At 38.7% G+C, this 25,651-nt stretch overlaps 2 pseudogenes; both read left to right on the top strand.

Annotated features, from left to right (window-relative positions):
• Positions 1-1,279: 1,279 nt before the first annotated feature.
• On the top strand, positions 1,280-9,384 carry LOC121741931 (annotated as a pseudogene).
• Positions 9,385-15,464: 6,080 nt separating this feature from the next.
• Positions 15,465-23,322, top strand: LOC121742127 (annotated as a pseudogene).
• The last annotated feature ends 2,329 nt before the right edge of the window (positions 23,323-25,651 follow it).

Genomic DNA, 25,651 nt, shown 5'->3' on the forward strand with positions numbered 1-25,651 from the left:
AAGAAGCCTTTTAAATAAATTATCTCAATAAAAGGTATTAGTATTCGAATTTGGGGGTACAGTTGTACCCCCTTGTTCCAAGGTGGATACGCCACTGCATACGACACTGCTACAAAGTTTTACACATGATCCAGTTGCAGCTGGAGTAATTTTTTATTATATAATTTTAATTTATTTAGGATATTCTATTATGTACTACTAATTGTAATTTTTAGGAATTTTAGTTATGTATTTTTCAGTTTTTTCAATTAGGTAATTTTAATGAAATGTTTTTAAATTAATTGTAATTTTTAATAGAAGAAATGAAGTTGTTGGACTTAAGAATAGTTAAGAATAGAGATGGTGAAGAGATTAATGGTTGTGAGTGTTGTCTTTTAAATAAACGATGGAGTAAAAATTGGTATGGGCTCATGAATAATTGAATAGAATAGACAGTTAAGAGACACCGTTGCGGATGCTCTTACGATAAAGGGATTAGAAGCTTTTGAAATGACACGAGTTTTAACTTACAATTGATAAAGTAAGAAAGAGAAAGAGATAGAAAATAAAAGTGATTAAAATTTTATTAGTAGAAACCTAATCTCACCAAAAAGATTTTCTAAAATAAAAAATGTAAAATTTTAAGTGACGGGCTAAAATATATAATTGCAAGTTTTAAAAGACGGACAGAGAATGTAAAGAGAAAAAAAAGAGAATTATGGGATGAAAAGTGGTAACCATTTTGCCTCTCTTTGGTAAGATATTAATGATCCCTTGCGCCTCAAATATCATAATTTATCAAAAGTTATTTTGTTTAGATTTGAAACATGTTTCTAGTAAGAATTATTCCCTTAGTCCGTTATTAATTGACTTTAAGTTAGGGCTCAGTTTGATTTTAAAAAATATAAAGAAAGTTGATAATAAAAATTTGTAGAATGTGTGTTCTACTTTTATGTGCTCCATCTGTCCATTATAAATAGTCTCATTAGTGGACGATACAATTTTATTGCGAAATTAGTAATATACGCGAGAGAAATAGATAAGATGAGTTAAGTTAGACAGAAAATATGGATAATGAAGAAAGAAAAAAAATTAAAAGTGAGTAATTAAACATACAAATAAGTGTGCAGATGATTAAGATTCACTTAAATCTTATCGCTAAACTTGTTTTCATATCACAATCTGCTACAGGATTTTTTTATAAACTAAATGAAAAACCAAAATAGTACTATAAAATAAGATAAGAGAGCCCTACCCACCACCACCTACCCACCCATTATAAAAGGCCACAAACTCAGCTTCTAAAACACCAAACCTTTGTAAATCATCACCTCTCAAACTCTCCAAAGACTTATTCACACATTTCCAAAAACTGATTTTGGAAACAATCAAAGTTAATCTACCAAACCAAAACACTACCCTTTTTATCCCTTTTTCAACTCTCCACCAAACCCTCATTTTATTCAATATTCTCCCCATTTTCATCTCTTTTCACACATAATTCTTGATCCAACTTTTTTTGCAACAACAACTTTTTCTTCATTTCTTGACACAATCAACAAGAAATGGAGGATAGAATGCGGCGTTCGGGGCGGCAAACGAGCCGCAGCGCCAGCCGGAGGATGGTGGAGGAGGTTTTCGCGGGGTCCACCGCGTCGAGGCAGAGCGTTAGGGCGGGCGAGGACGAGGAGGCCCTGCGATGGGCGGCGCTCGAGAAGCTCCCGACTTACGATAGGCTGAGGAAAACGGTGTTGAAATCGTTCATGGAGGCGCCGAGTCAAGGGAGAGTTAAAGTTGTTCATAAAGAGATTGATGTGAGAAAAATGGACATGAATGAGAAGCAAGAATTCATTGACAGATTCTTCAAAGTTGCTGAGGAAGATAATGAGAAGTTCTTGACAAAGTTTAGAGATCGCATTGAGAAGTAAGTTTCATCTTTCATTCATGCACACCAATTGATACTCACTCTTTCCGCGAATAGAGTCTTGTTTTTCTATTTTGGTTCGTCGGTAAAATAAACTCCCAGTTCATAACTATATATATAAAGGCCCCAACTAACTTTCTTCTGACCATTTTTCTTAATATTTCATAAAACTCATGCAAAAAAAATGGCACTCCTAATCACGGACTGAAGGGGGTGATTAGTATTTTAATTGATTCAAGGAATTTGTCAAATTTTATTGACTTGGTCCTGATTTGGATTTTACTATATGCATGAGTATAACTTGTTATTTTGTTATTGTAATTTGTTGCTTTAGTTATGAAACCTTGCTTATGGAGTAGTACTATTTTGTTTTTAGTTTTTATCAAGTTGTCACGCGTCGTTTTTATTAATAGTCAGACGCTGTAGCTAAGATGATTGTGGTGGGTGATTGAAAGCGAAGGCTAAACAAATATACTAATGTATTATCTTTAAAAAGTATAAGCTGATATTTGTTTTCTATGTATTTTTTTTTCAAAGTTTTCTATGTTCGGTAAATTGCATTTACTAATAATTTTACTAATTAATTATAAAATTAATAAAATTATACAATGACGAATATTGAAAATTGCTTTAAATTAGTTCAACCAATTAGTTGTTCACGGTCGAACTGAACTATTTATCCGGTTCAACCAAGTACAAGTTCACGGTCGAACTAGACGGTCCAGTCCGACTTTTAAAACAATGCCTTCAATGTTCTATTTTTGTATGTAAAAACTAAGAATAAGGACTTCAAATTAAAGTATGAGAAGTTCAAATAAAAGAATAAGGAGTTCAAATTAAAGAATACTTTAAAGTGATAACATGTGTACAAATAAAAACCTTCAAACCACATGAAATCAGTTAATGCTTAATAATAGTTTGCATAAATGCAATTAATTTGTTAATAATCTTGTGATTACACAGGGTCGGAATTTCCCTACCTACTGTTGAAGTGAGATTCGAACACTTGACCGTGGAGGCGGACTGCTTCGTCGGAGATAGGGCGCTTCCAACGCTGATCAACACGGCGCGCAACATCGGCGAGACGGCGTTAGGTTGCATAGGAATTAGGCTGGCTCAGAAAACTAAACTCACTATACTAAAAGACGTCTCAGGCATCATAAAGCCTTCTAGGTAAATTTTTGTAAAAAGAAAATACTACTTATATAATTTAATTTAATTTGTTAATTAGTACTTAGTGGCAAATTGAAATTAGCAAGTTAATGATTAATTTTGGCTGGACAGGATGACCCTTTTACTAGGGCCACCATCTTCAGGGAAAACAACTCTTTTGTTGGCTCTGGCAGGAAAATTGGACCCTGCTTTGAAGGTTTGATTTCTCAATGACATGTCATTTATCTATTGTTCACACGTTTTTATTTATTGGTGCAAGTAGGCTTACCTGTTTTGTACCAAATCTTGAGACTTAATTAATTAAATTCTCTTCACTTTATTATGAAAATAAACAGACAAGGGGAGAAATCACATACAATGGGCATATGCTAGATGAATTTGTACCTCAAAAAACATCAGCATACATTAGCCAAAATGATGTTCATGTAGGAGAAATGACCGTCAAAGAAACCCTCGATTTCTCGGCAAGATGCCAAGGGGTCGGGTCACGCTATGGTATATCTTTTACTTACCCGCTAGTAGTTAATTTAATTTTATAGTAGTATATTTATTGGGATTGTTATCAATAATAATTTTGGGGGGCCGAATTGCAATGTGGAAATATTATGCTTACTGTCATTATATTTTAGTTAGGTGTTAATATTGAAATTATTAAACAGAACTTTTGACTGAGCTTGCAAGAAGAGAAAGGGAAGCAGGTATTTTTCCTGAGGCAGAAGTGGACTTGTTTATGAAGGTAATTAAAAAAAAGCTTAGCTAAGCAGTAGGGTCTAAATGTTAGCTTAACTAATTTTTTGTGGATTATTAAATTAGTTTCAAATTTTTAACAGGCAACTGCTATGGAAGGTGTAGAGAGCAGCCTCATTACAGACTACACTTTAAGAGTAAGGATTCAAAATTCTTATGAAATAAATTGATGGTGCCATTATTTATTCTCCATTCAAATAAAATACCATTTCTTCGACAGAAAATAATCTTGTTTTTTATTTCGTATATTAAAATTATTTTTTATCTATTCATTGTATATTTTCTCTAATAAAAACTAATAATATTTTAACTATTTTTTTAAATCTATTTTATTTTACTAATTTTATACTTGTGTCGTTCTCTGCTAAAATTATTTTTTCTGGCAAGATAGAGTAATATTTTATGGTGTAAAAGGAAAACAAGATTATTAATAATTTCCTTATATTTTAATACTATATTCAAATAAATGCAGATATTAGGACTAGACGTGTGCAGGGACACAATTGTTGGAGATGAGATGATGAGAGGAATATCTGGAGGCCAAAAGAAACGTGTCACAACAGGTTTACTGATATTCTTACAAGTTTTAGTAGGTTTTAGAATTAACATTTGCAGTAAAAATTTAGTGGAGGAAGAGTAACATGTAGTAATAGTAATTAAATTGAAGGTCTATTTTAGTGAAATTATAGAAAACAAAAAAGAAAGTGATCATTGTGGGAAAAGGTTTGTATAATAAACGCATTTGTTGACAAAATCCACTAGTGAGATACCAAATCATTAGAAGTTGACATATCAACACAACTCATTATGTTTTTCTTTCCCATTATGGTAATGGGCTTACTTTTGGGCCTTACTCAAAGCCTTCTAACATTACAGGAGAGATGATTGTTGGCCCAACAAAGACGCTCTTCATGGATGAGATATCCACAGGCCTAGACAGCTCCACAACATTTCAAATTGTCAAATGTTTGCAACAAATTGTGCACCTAACTGAGGCCACCATCTTCATGTCCCTCCTCCAGCCGGCCCCCGAGACGTTCGATCTATTCGACGACATCGTCCTCCTCTCCGAAGGCCAGATCGTTTACCAAGGCCCAAGAGAACATGTAGTTGAGTTCTTTGAGAGTTGTGGCTTCAAATGCCCTGACAGAAAAGGCACTGCTGATTTCTTACAAGAGGTACTAACTTATTACAATCCTTTGTTTTACTTTATTACAAGAGGTAGTAACTTATTAAAATCTAATTTTGCAATAGGTGACATCAAGAAAAGACCAAGAGCAGTACTGGGCAGACAAGCACAGACCATACAGTTATATCCCGGTGAGCGAGTTCGCGAGGAGGTTCAAGCGCTTCCACGCGGGACTACGCCTTGAAAAACGAGCTCTCGGTCCCCTACGACAAAAGCAGAAGCCACAGCGCCGCCCTAGTGTTCAAAAAATACTCGGTCCCAATGATGGAGCTACTCAAGGCCAACTTTGACAAGGAGTGGCTCCTCATTAAACGCAACTCGTTCGTCTATGTCTTCAAGACGGTCCAGATCTTCATCGTGGCCATCATCACCTCCACACTATTCCTGAGGACTCAGATGCACACCAGGAACGAGGACGACGCCTCAACCTACATTGGCGCCCTGTTGTTTAGCATGATCTGCAACACCTTCAACGGCTTCGCAGAGCTGTCTCTCGCCATACAGAGGCTTCCGGTCTTCTACAACAGAGAGACCTTCTCTTCCACCCTGCTTGGACTTATACTCTCCCAAACTTTCTTCTCAGAATCCCTATATCCTTGTTCGAGGCCGTGGTTTGGACGCTTACAACGTATTACACAATCGGATTCGCCCCACAAGCGGCCATGTGAGTTCACTCACACTGACTACATGCCATCCATGCCTAATCTTGCAGCCTATATAAATGAACATTTTCTCTCTCCTCAGATTCTTCAAGCAGTTGATTCTCACCTTCGTCATCCAGCAGATGGCTGCGGGGATATTCAGGCTGACTGCAGGGCTGTGCAGAACCATGATCATTGCCAACACGGGAGGCGCCCTCACTCTCCTCCTCGTGTTCCTTGTAGGCGGCTTCATCCTCCCCAAAGGTTGGAAGCATCCATCACCACCTCAGGCTTCTGTCATCCATAAATACAACTAAACTTTTCTTTGTTTCTCAGACAAGATTCCTGACTGGTGGGGATGGGCGTATTGGTGTTCGCCTCTCTCGTACGCATACAACGCCATTACTGTAAACGAGATGTTCGCTCCCAGATGGATGAACCAAGCGGTATAATCTCTTTTTTTTGAACTTATTAAATATCATGAAGCTAACATGTTTTTGTGGTGCAAATGCAGGCATCGGACGGCATCACACCATTAGGCATAGCGGTGTTGAACAACTTCAACATCTTCCCAGATAAAAACTGGTATTGGATTGGATTTGGAGCTCTTGTCGGATTCACGTTGCTCTTCAACATTCTCTTCACATTCTCACTCATGTATCTCAACCGTAAGTTGTGGGATTCGCGTTTTGTAGCGCCTATACTTATAAATGTCGTGACTCATTCTCTTTACGTTCGATACCAACAGCTCTTGGGAAGCCACAGGCTATAATATCTAAGGAGCAAGCAAGAGAGATGGAAGAGGAGTTGATTGGAACTAATGCACCGAGACTCAGGCCAACCAAGTCGAAAAATGACTCTTCCCCCGAGCCTTGTCAACAAGAGATGGAAACAAAACTTGTAAGATCACATTAATCTATCAACTAGTAACAGTAACATAGTTTGCTTATAATGTTTTTTCATTATGTCAGTTGAAATGACTATGCAACGGATGAGTAGTGGTTCGTCTATAAATAGGAACGACGACTTAAACCTTGGTGTGGCGCCAAAGAGGGGAATGGTGCTCCCGTTCACCCCTCTATCCATGTCCTTCGACAGTGTAAACTATTTTGTCGACATGCCACCGGTAAGGACTCTAAAATTTTAACTGTTTTTTTGTTTACTCAAGACAACTAAAACATACCTTCGATCGTGCAGGAAATGAGGGAACAAGGAGTCACCGAGGATAGGCTACAACTGCTGCGTGATGTAACCGGGGCGTTCAGGCCTGGAGTGCTGACGGCCTTAATGGGAGTGAGCGGAGCAGGTAAAACGACGCTGATGGACGTTCTAGCTGGCAGAAAAAACCGGCGGTTACATAGAAGGTGACATCATGATATCTGGATTTCCCAAGAAAAAAGAAACATTTGCAAGAATCTCTGGATACTGTGAACAAACCGACATACATTCGCCTCAAGTCACTATCCACGAATCTCTCATCTACTCAGCCTTCCTCCGTCTCCCTAAAGAAGTCTCCAAGGAGCAGAAGACGGTGAGCTCATGCTTCTTTACTGACAAATATAATATTACTACTCATTTGTAGATTTTAATTTGATATTTTATGTTAGGCCTTCATTGATCAAGTTATGGATCTTGTTGAGTTGGAGAGTCTCAAGGACGCCATTGTAGGCATCCCCGGGATAACAGGGCTATCGACAGAGCAGAGGAAACGACTGACCATCGCGGTTGAGCTAGTTGCGAATCCTTCGATTATATTCATGGATGAGCCCACTTCTGGACTGGATGCAAGAGCTGCTGCCATTGTTATGAGAACTGTGAGAAACACAGTTGACACTGGGAGAACTGTGGTCTGCACCATCCACCAACCTAGTATTGATATTTTTGAATCTTTTGATGAGGTAATATACACATTTTTTATCCTCTTATGTTCAACCATTTACTAATAGTATCTTTCTTTTCATGAAATTAGTTGCTTCTCATGAAGAGAGGAGGCCAGGTTATCTATGCAGGGCCGTTAGGCCGCCATTCGCAGAAAATCATCGACTACTTTGAGGTATTCAAACATATTACTAATATGAAAATGTTTGCTTCTTATCTAACGTACCAAATTGCAGGCGGTTCCGGGAGTTCCGAGGATCAAAGACAAGTACAATCCAGCAACATGGATGCTGGAAGCGAGCTCAATCGCGACAGAATCCCGACTAGGAATGGATTTTGCAGACTACTACAAAACCACAGAGTTATATGAGTAAGTAAAAACTATGCTAATGTTTTGGCAAACCATCATATTTGTGATCTAACTAATTTATACAGGCGAAACAAGGCATTGGTGAAGGAGCTGAGCACGCCGGCTCCAGGCGCACATGACTTACACTTTGAAACAGAGTTCTCACAGTCGAGTTGGGTGCAGTTTAAGTTCCTGCCTCTGGAAACAATGGTGGACTTACTGGAGAAGCCCTGATTACAACCTCGTCCGCTACTTCTTCACCCTCGCTTGTGCCCTCCTTGTTGGCACCGTCTTCTGGAGAGTCGGCCACAAAAAGTCCGTTCGTTTTTTCTTCATTTCCATTCAACTAATGTTTTTCATGTCCCTGACATTGGTACGTTGTCGACAGGGGAAGCGACTCGGATCTATTGACAGTCATCGGGGCTATGTACGCCTCAGTCTTGTTTGTCGGAATAAACAACTGTTCAACGGTTCAGCCCATTGTCGCCATCGAAAGAACAGTTTTCTACAGAGAGAGGGCTGCAGGAATGTACTCTGCCTTACCTTATGCTCTGTCTCAGGTAAAACTAATTGAAATACAAATCCATGCGGGCAGGCTTGACCCAAACCAGACAATATCATAGTATGTGCAGTTGACGATCCTCTAACATATATGTGATGGACTTTCGTTCAGGTGATCGTAGAAATACCATACGTGCTCATCCAGACAACCTACTACACCTTGATCGTGTAACGCCATGGTGAGCTTCGAATGGACATTCGCGAAATTCTTCTGGTTCTATTTCGTCACTCTCTCTTCTCCTTCCTCTACTTCACCTACTACGGCATGATGACCGTCTCCATCACACCCAATCACCAAGTTGCAGCCATCTTCGCAGCCGCATTCTACGCCCTCTTCAACTTATTCTCGGGCTTCTTCGTCCCAAGACCGGTAAGTCCAGCTAAAGCCCTCACCGTTATTACAATGCTATGTTTTACTATCTCTAACTCTTTGTTTTATGTTATCAGAAAATTCCCAAATGGTGGGTGTGGTACTACTGGATCTGCCCCGTGGCGTGGACCGTCTACGGCCTAATCATCGGACAGTATGGAGATGTGACGACAACTATAACGGTGGCAGGAAACAATGGACCAACATCACCTATGATCAAGACTTATATTCAAGATCATTTTGGTATGATCCTGACTTTAAAGGCCCGGTTGCTACAGTTTTGGTTGGTTTTGCAGTTTCTTTGCTTTCATGTATGCTTACTGCATCAAGAATCTCAATTTCCAGATGAGGTAGAGGTAAAGGTAGATATATAGGAGTATCAAATGTGAATTATTTGTAGATATATAATTTGAAGGCATATATTTGGATAATATATAAAAGCAGTGCTACATGCAATTTTGTGAGCATGGACTGACTCAGTACTCCATACCAAAGAATATATATTGAATATCATAATTTGTAGTATTATGTAATCCTTATTTCACCTATTAATGAGAAAAATTATTTGGGTCACGTTTATCATTCATTATTATTTATAAAATTCATAAATATACTACCTTTATCCCTTATTAAGTAACGTGTTTCTTTTCGATATGAGATTTAAGAAAAGTGTTGTTTAATTAGTTAAGTGGATAGAGAATAAAATCTGAGATAAAATAAAATAAGAAAGGTTAAAAGTGTGGATTTTTTTACAATAATAGAAATAACTGACTTACTTTGGGATGCCCATGTTGGGGTTATGGTGCATAATGGAAGACTTGCATATACAAATAAATCAACGAGCAAATCTATTTGACCGATTATGAGATTAATTGATTCACACGTTAAACATATGATTGCAAATAAGAACGCAAATAATTCACGCATAAGGAATTAAACCCTAATTCATAGTTTCAAATTTACTAAATTGATTCTCTAGAGAATCGAAGATTGGTTGTTACGTTTCCAAGTGAAGTTCTTCGTAATTTCTTTCAGAAGAAAGGAAAATTTTCGAATCCTCAATCTTGGAATTTTCGAAAATTGTGAATGATTCACTCTTTGTTTTTTGTCCAGACTCCTTATATAGAGTTATATAGTCGGTCAGACTAGGGATCCATGAAAGTTGAATTTGGTAAAACCATTTAGTCTTTTGCTAATTAAATTGAGCTTAATTTAGTTCAAGACCGAACAGATATATATTATTATCAGTCACTACAGTAGCAATAATAATTACTGCATGTTCGATCCCAAGTTGCAAGTAATCAGGGTTTTTCTCTTTAATTTATTTTTTTTCACGTTTTAAGATATAAATAGCCATTAATTCATTCAAATCTGTTATTTGATTTTAATTAATTAATAATTATTACTATCTGTTTTCAAGAGTTGCTAATTCAAAAACATATTTATGTTAGAGAGAAATTATCTGGCAGCCTTGAGCACAAAAATTATATCGAAATAAAGAGAGAAATTATGCCAGAGCAGAAAAAAAAAACTAAGCTAAGAGTTGTTAATTGAGTGGATGAGAAGTATTAGAGCATCCGTGATACGAGTCTATCTATCTAGTTTAGCATATCTTCTATTATTATTTGTTGTAGATATTATAGGGATTTAGGCATATCTTTTTGTATCCACACATATTATAATATGTGTGGAGTCTTCCATAATAATCAGTCAATTATTCAATCAATATATGAAATTATCATTCTTTTGGCTCAATTGATTAGCAAACAAGAAACATCTCCTAAGGTTGCCGACGAGGCTGATCTCGCGCTCAACCGCCCCTTTAGCCGTCCAAGTCACGACCCAACGTTGGGCGCTCGACAACGACGACATCTCTGTTTCTTATTTTGTGTGGAAATCGACGTTAAGAGAGGACGGTCCTTAACACTGGTGCTTTCATCCAGAGCTCACCATCCTTCGTCTGCGTCATCCATATCCCCAAATAAATCACCAACATTTCTAACGGCAATCACGATTCAGTCCGTCAACATGTCATACGAATACGCCGGCTATCTCCGTCGTCAATACGACTTCCCTCCGGCCACACAGCCATTCCGTCCCTACCAGCCGGCCCAACCTCACCGTCTAACCAGTTGGGACCCTCCGAGCAGCAGGGTAGAAGTACTCCGCCCGCCGTCGTGGCCTGATCCAGAATCACCCTACGTCTCACACCACTTGGATCCACCTGATCGTCGCCCATTGGGCCGAGATACCAGGCCATCGGGTGGCCGCGATCGCGCGCACGACGCTTGGGCCCCCCGACACCGCGGTGGCTACGTCGAGGGAGGTGGCCACCTATCTGATCACGGAGATCATCAGACCCAATTAGGGTTTGATCGCTACCCAACAATCGCAACGCAACGGCACCGCCCAACGTGCTGGGACCCACCAGCGCCCTCGGGAGGAGGTAAGAGCGCGAGTCCAGCCCGCCTCCCACCAGCCCCGCTACTTCACCGAAAAGCCAACGCGGGACCTGTACAGTCAGCCCGCACGTGTGACCAGTCAAACTCCGAAGCAGCCACGCCTGCCGCTAATACGGGTCTCCCAGGCGGAGAAGTCAAAACGGTCCAGGTTAGGTCTCTGCTGGCACTGTCCGAGAAATGGGTGATGGGACATGTGTGTAAACAACGCATTCTCTGTTATGCGGATGATGGGGTGTAACACCCCGACTTTTTCTACCTTTTTACTTATTCTTGAAAGGACGTCGTTTGTACACCTGCAAAAATTTTCACCTTTGTTTCCTTATTGAAAAAAAGGAATATACATGTTTGGACCTATTAAATTTATTATTTTACAAGTCCAAATGTCCTTGTTAATTTTTTTGAGTGTTGGGCCATCTAAATTTTCTTATTCTTTAACAAAGTGGGCCAAATTCTATAAATAACATATTGAGCCCAAAATTCTTCATAGAACTTCTTTGCAAGCCCAAGATCTTTCCTCTCCTTCCCAAACGCCAACTCTTTAGACTCCCAATCAGCCATGACCTTCCACCTTTCATCTTCCCTCTTCAATTCTACAATTAAAGGTCACACGAGTTAAATACATCAAGTTTCTTTACTTCTCCCATTCCCTAACACAATCTACAACCACTAGCAAAACAAATTGAGAGAGAAACTGATGAAGCCGCGAATTTCTGATGTTTGTAAATGTTGGTAGAGAATAAAGATCGCGACACAATGAATTTACGTGGTTCGATTTACTGAAGTAAATCTACGTCCACGGGAAGAAAAGAGGGCAGAGTTGTATTGCTTGATCTGGGATTACAGCTTACAATACACACTTGCTATATAATCTATTCTGTCTCTAGAGAACGAAAGAGTGAGAGTCCTCCTCTGTCAGATCTAAGTTCTATTTATATATTGAACTGAGATTGTGGCTTGCATCACCACCCTAAGTCGTGGAGGTCATGGAGGTCATGAGATCCTGCGTGGCCACTAACTAGGCAGTGGCTTACATCATCAGTAATTATGTCGTGGATGTCGTGGAGGTCACCCTCACGTTGGCTCGCTGCTACCTTGGTGGTGCGCCAAACTCGCAGCCTTGGTGTGAGGTTCATTATTACAGTTAGTAAAAAATAGAAATTATAATAAAAATTATATAATTATCCACTTCCCAAAATATTTACTTTCAGCATCCTTTGAAAGAGTATCCACTCTGAAATTTTGGTTTTGCACGGGTCGTGAGAAACCAACAAACTCGTTAAGGTTTTTCGCAGAGGCTGTCGTGACTGCAACCTACAACGTAGGCGCGAAAGAGCTCCCTGCCGCAACTTGAAGTTGCTTCGAAGTTATTTCAAGCGAGTGAGCCTGGAAGTCTAAAGATTCACCGGCATGTACAACAATGAAGAAAGGTTGTACCATAGCGGAGCCAATGACACCGACATTCTGAAGTCGATGATGTTCGTCTACGAACAAGACATTGGGAGGCCCTTCAAGTATGTCAATATTCGGGAGAGTGTTTGGGGGATCGATAAGTGGATGTGTAGCACCCAGTCAAGCACGAGCTCGAGCTCCAACCGCACGAAGCACACAGCGAGTGGCAATTGCTCATCAAGTGGCGGCACCGGCCAATCCGACCTTGTTTTTAGCCATCCGAGGCCGTGGATGAGGTCGCCAGCTAGTTAACGGGAGCCAGTGCGAGGGGTTCTCGATCCGGTGGTAAAGGGTCAGGAGTCTGTTCGCGACGTCATCCGTTTGGGACGAAGGCGACAAAGGCTAGAGGGTGAGCCGGACCAAGCCAATAGCCCCCCTAAGCTCCCTCCTATGATCCTGGTATGTTAATGGGATATTTGGTGCAAGCCACAATAGTCGACATACGACCAGTGGCGTATCCAGGATTTTGGATTCGGGGGTACGAAGAAATATCTGAACAATCTTTTTCATTGTCTTAAATACAAATGTCTTGTATAGACGCGAATATAAAACGTCTAAACACGCAATTATCTAGTTTAGAAATAATTTTTTTTGACATAAAATATTTGAGAATTTTTAAATCACTTTTTATAAGATAATAGTAGTACTAGTTTTAGAAGTGAACCTTGTGAAAATAAATAATTTAAGAAAAATGTCTATAATTTTAGAAAATAAAAATATAGATATTTTATTAGGTATAAATTTTTCATATAGATATGAATATAATTGCTACACCATAGTGTATAAGTATTTTTTTTATTAGTTGAGAATTTGATCAAGAAGTATATAAACTTATTATTTCTATTGTTTTAGCAAATAAAAAAAAGTAGATCTATTCTTTCAATTGTTTGAAAAAACTAAAAAAAAAGTAAATCCATTATTTTAAAGAAGAAAAAGGTTATAGAACTTTTAATTATTTGAATATAATAAAACATGAAAAAAGTAAACAAATTGTATTTTAACAAAACAGAAAAAGATTTGAAATAAGTAAAATGATATAGAAACTTTAATCGTTAGAATAAATGAATCGAGAAAAAAAAAGGTATAGAAATCAAAACATAAAAGAATTGAGAAAAAAAGGTATAGAAATCAAAGAATGGAAATCAAAACAAAAAATGAGTAAAGCAACCATGGGGATTCAAACTCAAACCCTAAGCTTTGAAAATGGGGAGCACAACCACTTGGCAAAGAAGCCTTTTAAATAAATTATCTCAATAAAAGTATTAGTATTCGAATTTGGGGTACAGTTGTACCCCCTTGTTCCAAGGTGGATACGCCACTGCATACGACACTGCTACAAAGTTTACACATGATCCAGTTGCAGCTGGAGTAATTTTTTATTATATAATTTTAATTTATTTAGGATATTCTATTATGTACTACTAATTGTAATTTTTAGGAATTTTAGTTATGTATTTTTCAGTTTTTTCAATTAGGTAATTTTAATGAAATGTTTTTAATTAATTGTAATTTTTAATAGAAGAAATGAAGTTGTTGGACTTAAGAATAGTTAAGAATAGAGATGGTGAAGAGATTAATGGTTGTGAGTGTTGTCTTTTAAATAAACGATGGAGTAAAAATTGGTATGGGCTCATGAATAATTGAATAGAATAGACAGTTAAGAGACACCGTTGCGGATGCTCTTACGATAAAGGGATTAGAAGCTTTTGAAATGACACGAGTTTTAACTTACAATTGATAAAGTAAGAAAGAGAAAGAGATAGAAAATAAAAGTGATTAAAATTTTATTAGTAGAAACCTAATCTCACCAAAAAGATTTTCTAAAATAAAAAATGTAAAATTTTAAGTGACGGGCTAAAATATATAATTGCAAGTTTTAAAAGACGGACAGAGAATGTAAAGAGAAAAAAAAGAGAATTATGGGATGAAAAGTGGTAACCATTTTGCCTCTCTTTGGTAAGATATTAATGATCCCTTGCGCCTCAAATATCATAATTTATCAAAAGTTATTTTGTTTAGATTTGAAACATGTTTCTAGTAAGAATTATTCCCTTAGTCCGTTATTAATTGACTTTAAGTTAGGGCTCAGTTTGATTTAAAAAATATAAAGAAAGTTGATAATAAAAATTTGTAGAATGTGTGTTCTACTTTTATGTGCTCCATCTGTCCATTATAAATAGTCTCATTAGTGGACGATACAATTTTATTGCGAAATTAGTAATATACGCGAGAGAAATAGATAAGATGAGTTAAGTTAGACAGAAAATATGGATAATGAAGAAAGAAAAAAATTAAAAGTGAGTAATTAAACATACAAATAAGTGTGCAGATGATTAATTCACTTAAATCTTATCGCTAAACTTGTTTTCATATCACAATCTGCTACAGGATTTTTTTATAAACTAAATGAAAAACCAAAATAGTACTATAAAATAAGATAAGAGAGCCCTACCCACCACCACCTACCCACCCATTAAAAGGCCACAAACAACATCAGCTTCTAAACACACCAAACCTTTGTAAATCATCACCTCTCAAACTCTCCAAAGACTTATTCACACATTTCCAAAAACTGATTTTGGAAACAATCAAAGTTAATCTACCAAACCAAACACTACCCTTTTTATCCCTTTTTCAACTCTCCACCAAACCCTCATTTATTCAATATTCTCCCCATTTTCATCTCTTTTCACACATAATTCTTGATCCAACTTTTTTTGCAACAACAACTTTTTCTTCTTCATTTCTTGACACAATCAACAAGAAATGGAGGATAGAATGCGGCGTTCGGGGCGGCAAACGAGCCGCAGCGCCAGCCGGAGGATGGTGGAGGAGGTTTTCGCGGGGTCCACCGCGTCGAGGCAGAGCGTTAGGGCGGGCGAGGACGAGGAGGCCCTGCGATGGGCGGCGCTCGAGAAGCTCCCGACTTACGATAGGCTGAGGAAAACGGTGTTGAAATCGTTCATGGAGGCGCCGAGTCAAGGGAGAGTTAAAGTTGTTCATAAAGATTGATGTGAGAAAAATGGACATGAATGAGAAGCAAGAATTCATTGACAGATTCTTCAAAGTTGCTGAGGAAGATAATGAGAAGTTCTTGACAAAGTTTAGAGATCGCATTGAGAAGTAAGTTTCATCTTTCATTCATGCACACCAATTGATACTCACTCTTTCCGCGAATAGAGTCTTGTTTTTCTATTTTGGTTCGTCGGTAAAATAAACTCCCAGTTCATAACTATATATATAAGGGCCCAACTAACTTTCTTCTGACCATTTTTCTTAATATTTCATAAAACTCTCATGCAAAAAAATGGCACTCCTAATCACGGACTGAAGGGGGTGATTAGTATTTTAATTGATTCAAGGAATTTGTCAAATTTTATTGACTTGGTCCTGATTTGGATTTTACTATATGCATGAGTATAACTTGTTATTTTGTTATTGTAATTTGTTGCTTTAGTTATGAAACCTTGCTTATGGAGTAGTACTACTTTTGTTTTTAGTTTTTATCAAGTTGTCACGCGTCGTTTTTTTTTAATAGTCAGACGCTGTAGCTAAGATGATTGTGGTGGGTGATTGAAAGCGAAGGCTAAACAAATATACTAATGTATTATCTTTAAAAGTATAAGCTGATATTTGTTTTCTATGTATTTTTTTTTCAAAGTTTTCTATGTTCGGTAAATTGCATTTACTAATAATTTTACTAATTAATTATAAAATTAATAAAATATACAATGACGAATATTGAAAATTGCTTTAAATTAGTTCAACCAATTAGTTGTTCACGGTCGAACTGAACTATTTATCCGGTTCAACCAAGTACAAGTTCACGGTCGAACTAGACGGTCCAGTCCGACTTTTAAAACAATGCCTTCAATGTTCTATTTTTGTATGTAAAAACTAAGAATAGGACTTCAAATTAAAGTATGAGAAGTTCAAATAAAAAGAATAGGAGTTTCAATTAAAGAATACTTTAAAGTGATAACATGTGTACAAATAAAAACCTTCAAACCACATGAAATCAGTTATAATGCTTAATAATAGTTTGCATAAATGCAATTAATTTGTTAATAATCTTGTGATTACACAGGGTCGGAATTTCCCTACCTTACTGTTGAAGTGAGATTCGAACACTTGACCGTGGAGGCGGACTGCTTCGTCGGAGATAGGGCGCTTCCAACGCTGATCAACACGGCGCGCAACATCGGCGAGACGGCGTTAGGTTGCATAGGAATTAGGCTGGCTCAGAAAACTAAACTCACTATACTAAAAGACGTCTCAGGCATCATAAAGCCTCTAGGTAAATTTTTGTAAAAAGAAAATACTACTTATATAATTTAATTTAATTTGTTAATTAGTACTTAGTGGCAAATTGAAATTAGCAAGTTAATGATTAATTTTGGCTGGACAGGATGACCCTTTTACTAGGGCCACCATCTTCAGGGAAAACAACTCTTTTGTTGGCTCTGGCAGGAAAATTGGACCCTGCTTTGAAGGTTTGATTTCTCAATGACATGTCATTTATCTATTGTTCACACGTTTTTATTTATTGGTGCAAGTAGGCTTACCTGTTTTGTACCAAATCTTGAGACTTAATTAATTAAATTCTCTTCACTTTATTATGAAAATAAACAGACAAGGGGAGAAATCACATACAATGGGCATATGCTAGATGAATTTGTACCTCAAAAACATCAGCATACATTAGCCAAAATGATGTTCATGTAGGAGAAATGACCGTCAAAGAAACCCTCGATTTCTCGGCAAGATGCCAAGGGGTCGGGTCACGCTATGGTATATCTTTTACTTACCCGCTAGTAGTTAATTTAATTTTATAGTAGTATATTTATTGGGATTGTTATCAATAATAATTTTGGGGGGCCGAATTGCAATGTGGAAATATTATGCTTACTGTCATTATATTTTAGTTAGGTGTTAATATTGAAATTATTAAACAGAACTTTTGACTGAGCTTGCAAGAAGAGAAAGGGAAGCAGGTATTTTTCCTGAGGCAGAAGTGGACTTGTTTATGAAGGTAATTAAAAAAAAAGCTTAGCTAAGCAGTAGGGTCTAAATGTTAGCTTAACTAATTTTTTGTGGATTATTAAATTAGTTTCAAATTTTTAACAGGCAACTGCTATGGAAGGTGTAGAGAGCAGCCTCATTACAGACTACACTTTAAGAGTAAGGATTCAAAATTCTTATGAAATAAATTGATGGTGCCATTATTTATTCTCCATTCAAATAAAATACCATTTCTTCGACAGAAAATAATCTTGTTTTTTATTTCGTATATTAAAATTATTTTTATCTATTCATTGTATATTTTCTCTAATAAAAACTAATAATATTTTAACTATTTTTTTAAATCTATTTTATTTTACTAATTTTATACTTGTGTCGTTCTCTGCTAAAATTATTTTTTCTGGCAAGATAGAGTAATATTTTATGGTGTAAAAGGAAAACAAGATTATTATAATTTCCTTATATTTTAATACTATATTCAAATAAATGCAGATATTAGGACTAGACGTGTGCAGGGACACAATTGTTGGAGATGAGATGATGAGAGGAATATCTGGAGGCCAAAAGAAACGTGTCACAACAGTTTACTGATATTCTTACAAGTTTTAGGTAGGTTTAGAATTAACATTTGCAGTAAAAATTTAGTGGAGGAAGAGTAACATGTAGTAATAGTAATTAAATTGAAGGTCTATTTAGTGAAATTATAGAAAACAAAAGAAAGTGATCATTGTGGGAAAAGGTTTGTATAATAAACGCATTTGTTGACAAATCCACTAGTGAGATACCAAAATCATTAGAAGTTGACATATCAACACAACTCATTATGTTTTTCTTTCCCATTATGGTATGGGCTTACTTTTGGGCCTTACTCAAAGCCTTCTAACATTACAGGAGAGATGATTGTTGGCCCAACAAAGACGCTCTTCATGGATGAGATATCCACAGGCCTAGACAGCTCCACAACATTTCAAAATTGTCAAATGTTTTGCAACAAATTGTGCACCTAACTGAGGCCACCATCTTCATGTCCCTCCTCCAGCCGGCCCCCGAGACGTTCGATCTATTCGACGACATCGTCCTCCTCTCCGAAGGCCAGATCGTGTTACCAAGGCCCAAGAGAACATGTAGTTGAGTTCTTTGAGAGTTGTGGCTTCAAATGCCCTGACAGAAAAGGCACTGCTGATTTCTTACAAGAGGTACTACTTATTACAATCCTTTGTTTACTTTATTACAAGAGGTAGTAACTTATTAAAATCTATTTTTGCAATAGGTGACATCAAGAAAAGACCAAGAGCAGTACTGGGCAGACAAGCACAGACCATACAGTTATATCCCGGTGAAGCGAGTTCGCGAGGAGGTTCAAGCGCTTCCACGCGGGACTACGCCTTGAAAACGAGCTCTCGGTCCCCTACGACAAAAGCAGAAGCCACAGCGCCGCCCTAGTGTTCAAAAAATACTCGGTCCCAATGATGGAGCTACTCAAGGCCAACTTTGACAAGGATGGCTCCTCATTAAACGCAACTCGTTCGTCTATGTCTTCAAGACGGTCCAGATCTTCATCGTGGCCATCATCACCTCCACACTACTCCTGAGGACTCAGATGCACACCAGGAACGAGACGACCGCCTCCAACCTACATTGGCGCCCTGTTGTTTAGCATGATCTGCAACACCTTCAACGGCTTCGCAGAGCTGTCTCTCGCCATACAGAGGCTTCCGGTCTTCTACAAAAAGAGAGACCTTCTCTTCCACCCTGCTTGGGACTTATACTCTCCCAAACTTTCTTCTCAGAATCCCTATATCCTTGTTCGAGGCCGTGGTTTGGACGCTTACAACGTATTACACAATCGGATTCGCCCCACAGCGGCCATGTGAGTTCAATCACACTGACTACATGCCATCCATGCCTAATCTTGCAGCCTATATAAATGAACATTTTCTCTCTCCTCAGATTCTTCAAGCAGTTGATTCTCACCTTCGTCATCCAGCGATGGCGCGGGGATTATTCAGGCTGACTGCAGGGCTGTGCAGAACCATGATCATTGCCAACACACGGGAGGCGCCCCTCACTCTCCTCCTCGTGTTCCTTGTAGGCGGCTTCATCCTCCCCAAAGGTTGGAAGATCCATCACCACCTCAGGCTTCTGTCATCCATAAATACAACTAAACTTTTCTTTGTTTCTCAGACCAAGATTCCTGACTGGTGGGGATGGGCGTATTGGTGTTCGCCTCTCCTCGTACGCATACAACGCCATTACTGTAAACGAGATGTTCGCTCCCAGATGGATGAACCAAGCGGTATAATCTCTTTTTTTTGAACTTATTAAATATCATGAAGCTAACATGTTTTTGTGGTGCAAATGCAGGCATCGGACGGCATCACACCATTAGGCATAGCGGTGTTGAACAACTTCAACATCTTCCCAGATAAAAACTGGTATTGGATTGGATTTGGAGCTCTTGTCGGATTCACGTTGCTCTTCACATTCTCTTCACATTCTCACTCATGTATCTCAACCGTAAGTTGTGGGATTCGCGTTTTGTAGCGCCTATACTTATAATGTCGTGACTCATTCTCTTTACGTTCGATACCAACAGCTCTTGGGAAGCCACAGGCTATAATATCTAAGGAGCAAGCAAGAGAGATGGAAGAGGAGTTGATTGGAACTAATGCACCGAGACTCAGGCCAACCAAGTCGAAAAATGACTCTTTCCCCCGAGCCTTGTCAACAAGAGATGGAAACAAAACTTGTAAGATCACATTAATCTATCAACTAGTAACAGTAACATAGTTTGCTTATAATGTTTTTTCATTATGTCAGTTGAAATGACTATGCAACGGATGAGTAGTGGTTCGTCTATAAATAGGAACGACGACTTAAACCTTGGTGTGGCGCCAAAGAGGGGAATGGTGCTCCCGTTCACCCCTCTATCCATGTCCTTCGACAGTGTAAACTATTTTGTCGACATGCCACCGGTAAGGACTCTAAAATTTTAACTGTTTTTTTGTTTACTCAAGACAACTAAAACATACCTTCGATCGTGCAGGAAATGAGGGAACAAGGAGTCACCGAGGATAGGCTACAACTGCTGCGTGATGTAACCGGGGCGTTCAGGCCTGGAGTGCTGACGGCCTTAATGGGAGTGAGCGGAGCAGGTAAAACGACGCTGATGGACGTTCTAGCTGGCAGAAAAACCGGCGGTTACATAGAAGGTGACATCATGATATCTGGATTTCCCAAGAAAAAAGAAACATTTGCAAGAATCTCTGGATACTGTGAACAAACCGACATACATTCGCCTCAAGTCACTATCCACGAATCTCTCATCTACTCAGCCTTCCTCCGTCTCCCTAAAGAAGTCTCCAAGGAGCAGAAGACGGTGAGCTCATGCTTCTTTACTGACAAATATAAATATTACTACTCATTTGTAGATTTTAATTTGATATTTTATGTTAGGCCTTCATTGATCAAGTTATGGATCTTGTTGAGTTGGAGAGTCTCAAGGACGCCATTGTAGGCATCCCCGGGATAACAGGGCTATCGACAGAGCAGAGGAAACGACTGACCATCGCGGTTGAGCTAGTTGCGAATCCTTCGATTATATTCATGGATGAGCCCACTTCTGGACTGGATGCAAGAGCTGCTGCCATTGTTATGAGAACTGTGAGAAACACAGTTGACACTGGGAGAACTGTGGTCTGCACCATCCACCAACCTAGTATTGATATTTTTGAATCTTTTGATGAGGTAATATACACATTTTTTATCCTCTTATGTTCAACCATTTACTAATAGTATCTTTCTTTCATGAAATTAGTTGCTTCTCATGAAGAGAGGAGGCCAGGTTATCTATGCAGGGCCGTTAGGCCGCCATTCGCAGAAAATCATCGACTACTTTGAGGTATTCAAACATATTACTAATATGAAAATGTTTGCTTCTTATCTAACGTACCAAATTGCAGGCGGTTCCGGGAGTTCCGAGGATCAAAGACAAGTACAATCCAGCAACATGGATGCTGGAAGCGAGCTCAATCGCGACAGAATCCCGACTAGGAATGGATTTTGCAGACTACTACAAAACCACAGAGTTATATGAGTAAGTAAAAACTATGCTAATGTTTTGCAAACCATCATATTTGTGATCTAACTAATTTATACAGGCGAAACAAGGCATTGGTGAAGGAGCTGAGCACGCCGGCTCCAGGCGCACATGACTTACACTTTGAAACAGAGTTCTCACAGTCGAGTTGGGTGCAGTTTAAGTCCTGCCTCTGGAAACAATGGTGGACTTACTGGAGAAGCCCTGATTACAACCTCGTCCGCTACTTCTTCACCCTCGCTTGTGCCCTCCTTGTTGGCACCGTCTTCTGGAGAGTCGGCCACAAAAAGTCCGTTTCGTTTTTCTTCATTTCCATTCAACTAATGTTTTTCATGTCCTGACATTGGTACGTTGTCGACAGGGGAAGCGACTCGGATCTATTGACAGTCATCGGGGCTATGTACGCCTCAGTCTTGTTTGTCGGAATAAACAACTGTTCAACGGTTCAGCCCATTGTCGCCATCGAAAGAACAGTTTTCTACAGAGAGAGGGCTGCAGGAATGTACTCTGCCTTACCTTATGCTCTGTCTCAGGTAAAACTAATTGAAATACAAATCCATGCGGGCAGGCTTGACCCAAACCAGACAATATCATAGTAATGTGCAGTTGACGATCCTCTAACATATATGTGATGGACTTTCGTTCAGGTGATCGTAGAAATACCATACGTGCTCATCCAGACAACCTACTACACCTTGATCGTGTACGCCATGGTGAGCTTCGAATGGACATTCGCGAAATTCTTCTGGTTCTATTTCGTCACTCTCTCTTCTCCTTCCTCTACTTCACCTACTACGGCATGATGACCGTCTCCATCACACCCAATCACCAAGTTGCAGCCATCTTCGCAGCCGCATTCTACGCCCTCTTCAACTTATTCTCGGGCTTCTTCGTCCCAAGACCGGTAAGTCCAGCTAAAGCCCTCACCGTTATTACAATGCTATGTTTTACTATCTCTAACTCTTTGTTTATGTTATCAGAAAATTCCCAAATGGTGGGTGTGGTACTACTGGATCTGCCCCGTGGCGTGGACCGTCTACGGCCTAATCATCGGACAGTATGGAGATGTGACGACAACTATAACGGTGGCAGGAAACAATGGACCAACATCACCTATGATCAAGACTTATATTCAAGATCATTTTGGGTATGATCCTGACTTTAAAGGCCCGGTTGCTACAGTTTTGGTTGGTTTTGCAGTTTTCTTTGCTTTCATGTATGCTTACTGCATCAAGAATCTCAATTTCCAGATGAGGTAGAGGTAAAGGTAGATATATAGGAGTATCAAATGTGAATTATTTGTAGATATATAATTTTGAAGGCATATATTTGGATAATATATAAAAGCAGTGCTACATGCAATTTTGTGAGCATGGACTGACTCAGTACTCCATACCAAAGAATATATATTGAATATCATAATTTGTAGTATTATGTAATCCTTATTTCACCTATTAATGAGAAAAATTATTTGGGTCACGTTTATCATTCATTATTATTTATAAAATTCATAAATATACTACCTTTATCCCTTATTAAGTAACGTGTTTCTTTTCGATATGAGATTTAAGAAAAGTGTTGTTTAATTAGTTAAGTGGATAGAGAATAAAATCTGAGATAAAATAAAATAAGAAAGGTTAAAAGTGTGGATTTTTTACAATAATAGAAATAACTGACTTACTTTGGGATGCCCATGTTGGGGTTATGGTGCATAATGGAAGACTTGCATATACAAATAAATCAAACGAGCAAATCTATTTGACCGATTATGAGATTAATTGATTCACACGTTAAACATATGATTGCAAATAAGAACGCAAATAATTCACGCATAAGGAATTAAACCCTAATTCATAGTTTCAAATTTACTAAATTGATTCTCTAGAGAATCGAAGATTGGTTGTTACGTTTCCAAGTGAAGTTCTTCGTAATTTCTTTCAGAAGAAAGGAAAATTTTCGAAATCCTCAATCTTGGAATTTTCGAAAATTGTGAATGATTCACTCTTTGTTTTTTGTCCAGACTCCTTTATATAGAGTTATATAGTCGGTCAGACTAGGGATCCATGAAAGTTGAATTTGGTAAAACCATTTAGTCTTTTGCTAATTAAATTGAGCTTAATTTAGTTCAAGACCGAACAGATATATATTATTATCAGTCACTACAGTAGCAATAATAATTACTGCATGTTCGATCCCAAGTTGCAAGTAATCAGGGTTTTTCTCTTTAATTTATTTTTTTTCACGTTTAAGATATAAATAGCCATTAATTCATTCAAATCTGTTATTTGATTTTAATTAATTAATAATTATTACTATCTGTTTTCAAGAGTTGCTAATTCAAAAACATTATTTATGTTAGAGAGAAATTATCTTGGCAGCCTTGAGCACAAAAATTATATCGAAATAAAGAGAGAAATTATGCCAGAGAGAAAAAAAAACTAAGCTAAGAGTTGTTAATTGAGTGGATGAGAAGTATTAGAGCATCCTGATACGAGTCTTATCTATCTAGTTTAGCATATCTTCTATTATTATTTTGTTTAGATATTATAGGGATTTAGCATATCTTTTTGTATCCACACATATTTATAATATGTGTGGAGTCTTCCATAATAATCAGTCAATTATTCAATCAATATATGAAATTATCATTCTTTTGGCTCAATTGATTAGCAAACAAGAAACATCTCCTAAGGTTGCCGACGAGGCTGATCTCGCGCTCAACCGCCCCTTTTAGCCGTCCAAGTCACGACCCAACGTTGGGCGCTCGACAACGACGACATCTCTGTTTCTTGATTTTGTGTGGAAATCGACGTTAAGGAGGACGGTCCTTAACAACTGGTGCTTTCATCCAGAGCTCACCATCCTTCGTCTGCGTTCATCCATATCCCCAAATAAATCACCAACATTTCTACGGCAATCACGATTCAGTCCGTCAACATGTCATACGAATACGCCGGCTATCGCCGTCGTCAATACGACTTCCCTCAGGCCACACAGCCATTCCGTCCCTACCAGCCGGCCCAACCTCACCGTCTAACCAGTTGGGACCCTCCGAGCAGCAGGGTAGAAGTACTCCGCCCGCCGTCGTGGCCTGATCCAGAATCACCCTACGTCTCACACCACTTGGATCCACCTGATCGTCGCCCATGGCCGAGATACCAGGCCATCGGGTGCCGCGATCGCGCGCAAGACGCTTGGGCCCGACACCGCGGTGGCTACGTCGAGGGAGGTGGCCACCTATCTGATCACGGAGATCATCAGGCCCAATTAGGGTTTGATCGCTACCCAACAATCGCAACGCAACGGCACCGCCCAACGTGCTGGGACCCACCAGCGCCCTCGGGAGGAGGTAAGAGCGCGAGTCCAGCCCGCCTCCCACCAGCCCCGCTACTTCACCGAAAAGCCAACGCGGGACCTGTACAGTCAGCCCGCACGTGTGACCAGTCAAACTCCGGAGCAGCCACGCCTGCCGCTAATACGGGTCTCCCAGGCGGAGAAGTCAAAACGGTCCAGGTTAGGTCTCTACTGGCACTGTCCCGAGAAATGGGTGATGGGACATGTGTGTAAACAACGCATTCTCTGTTATGCGGATGATGGGGTGTAACACCCCGACTTTTTCTACCTTTTTACTTATTCTTGAAAGGACGTCGTTTGTACACCTGCAAAATTTTCACCTTTGTTTCCTTATTGAAAAAAAGGAATATACATGTTTGGACCTATTAAATTTATTATTTTACAAGTCCAAATGTCCTTGTTAATTTTTTTTGAGTGTTGGGCCATCTAAATTTTCTTATTCTTTAACAAAGTT

This window comes from Salvia splendens, chromosome 7, assembly GCF_004379255.2.
Source record: "Salvia splendens isolate huo1 chromosome 7, SspV2, whole genome shotgun sequence".
Lineage (NCBI taxonomy): Eukaryota > Viridiplantae > Streptophyta > Magnoliopsida > Lamiales > Lamiaceae > Salvia > Salvia splendens.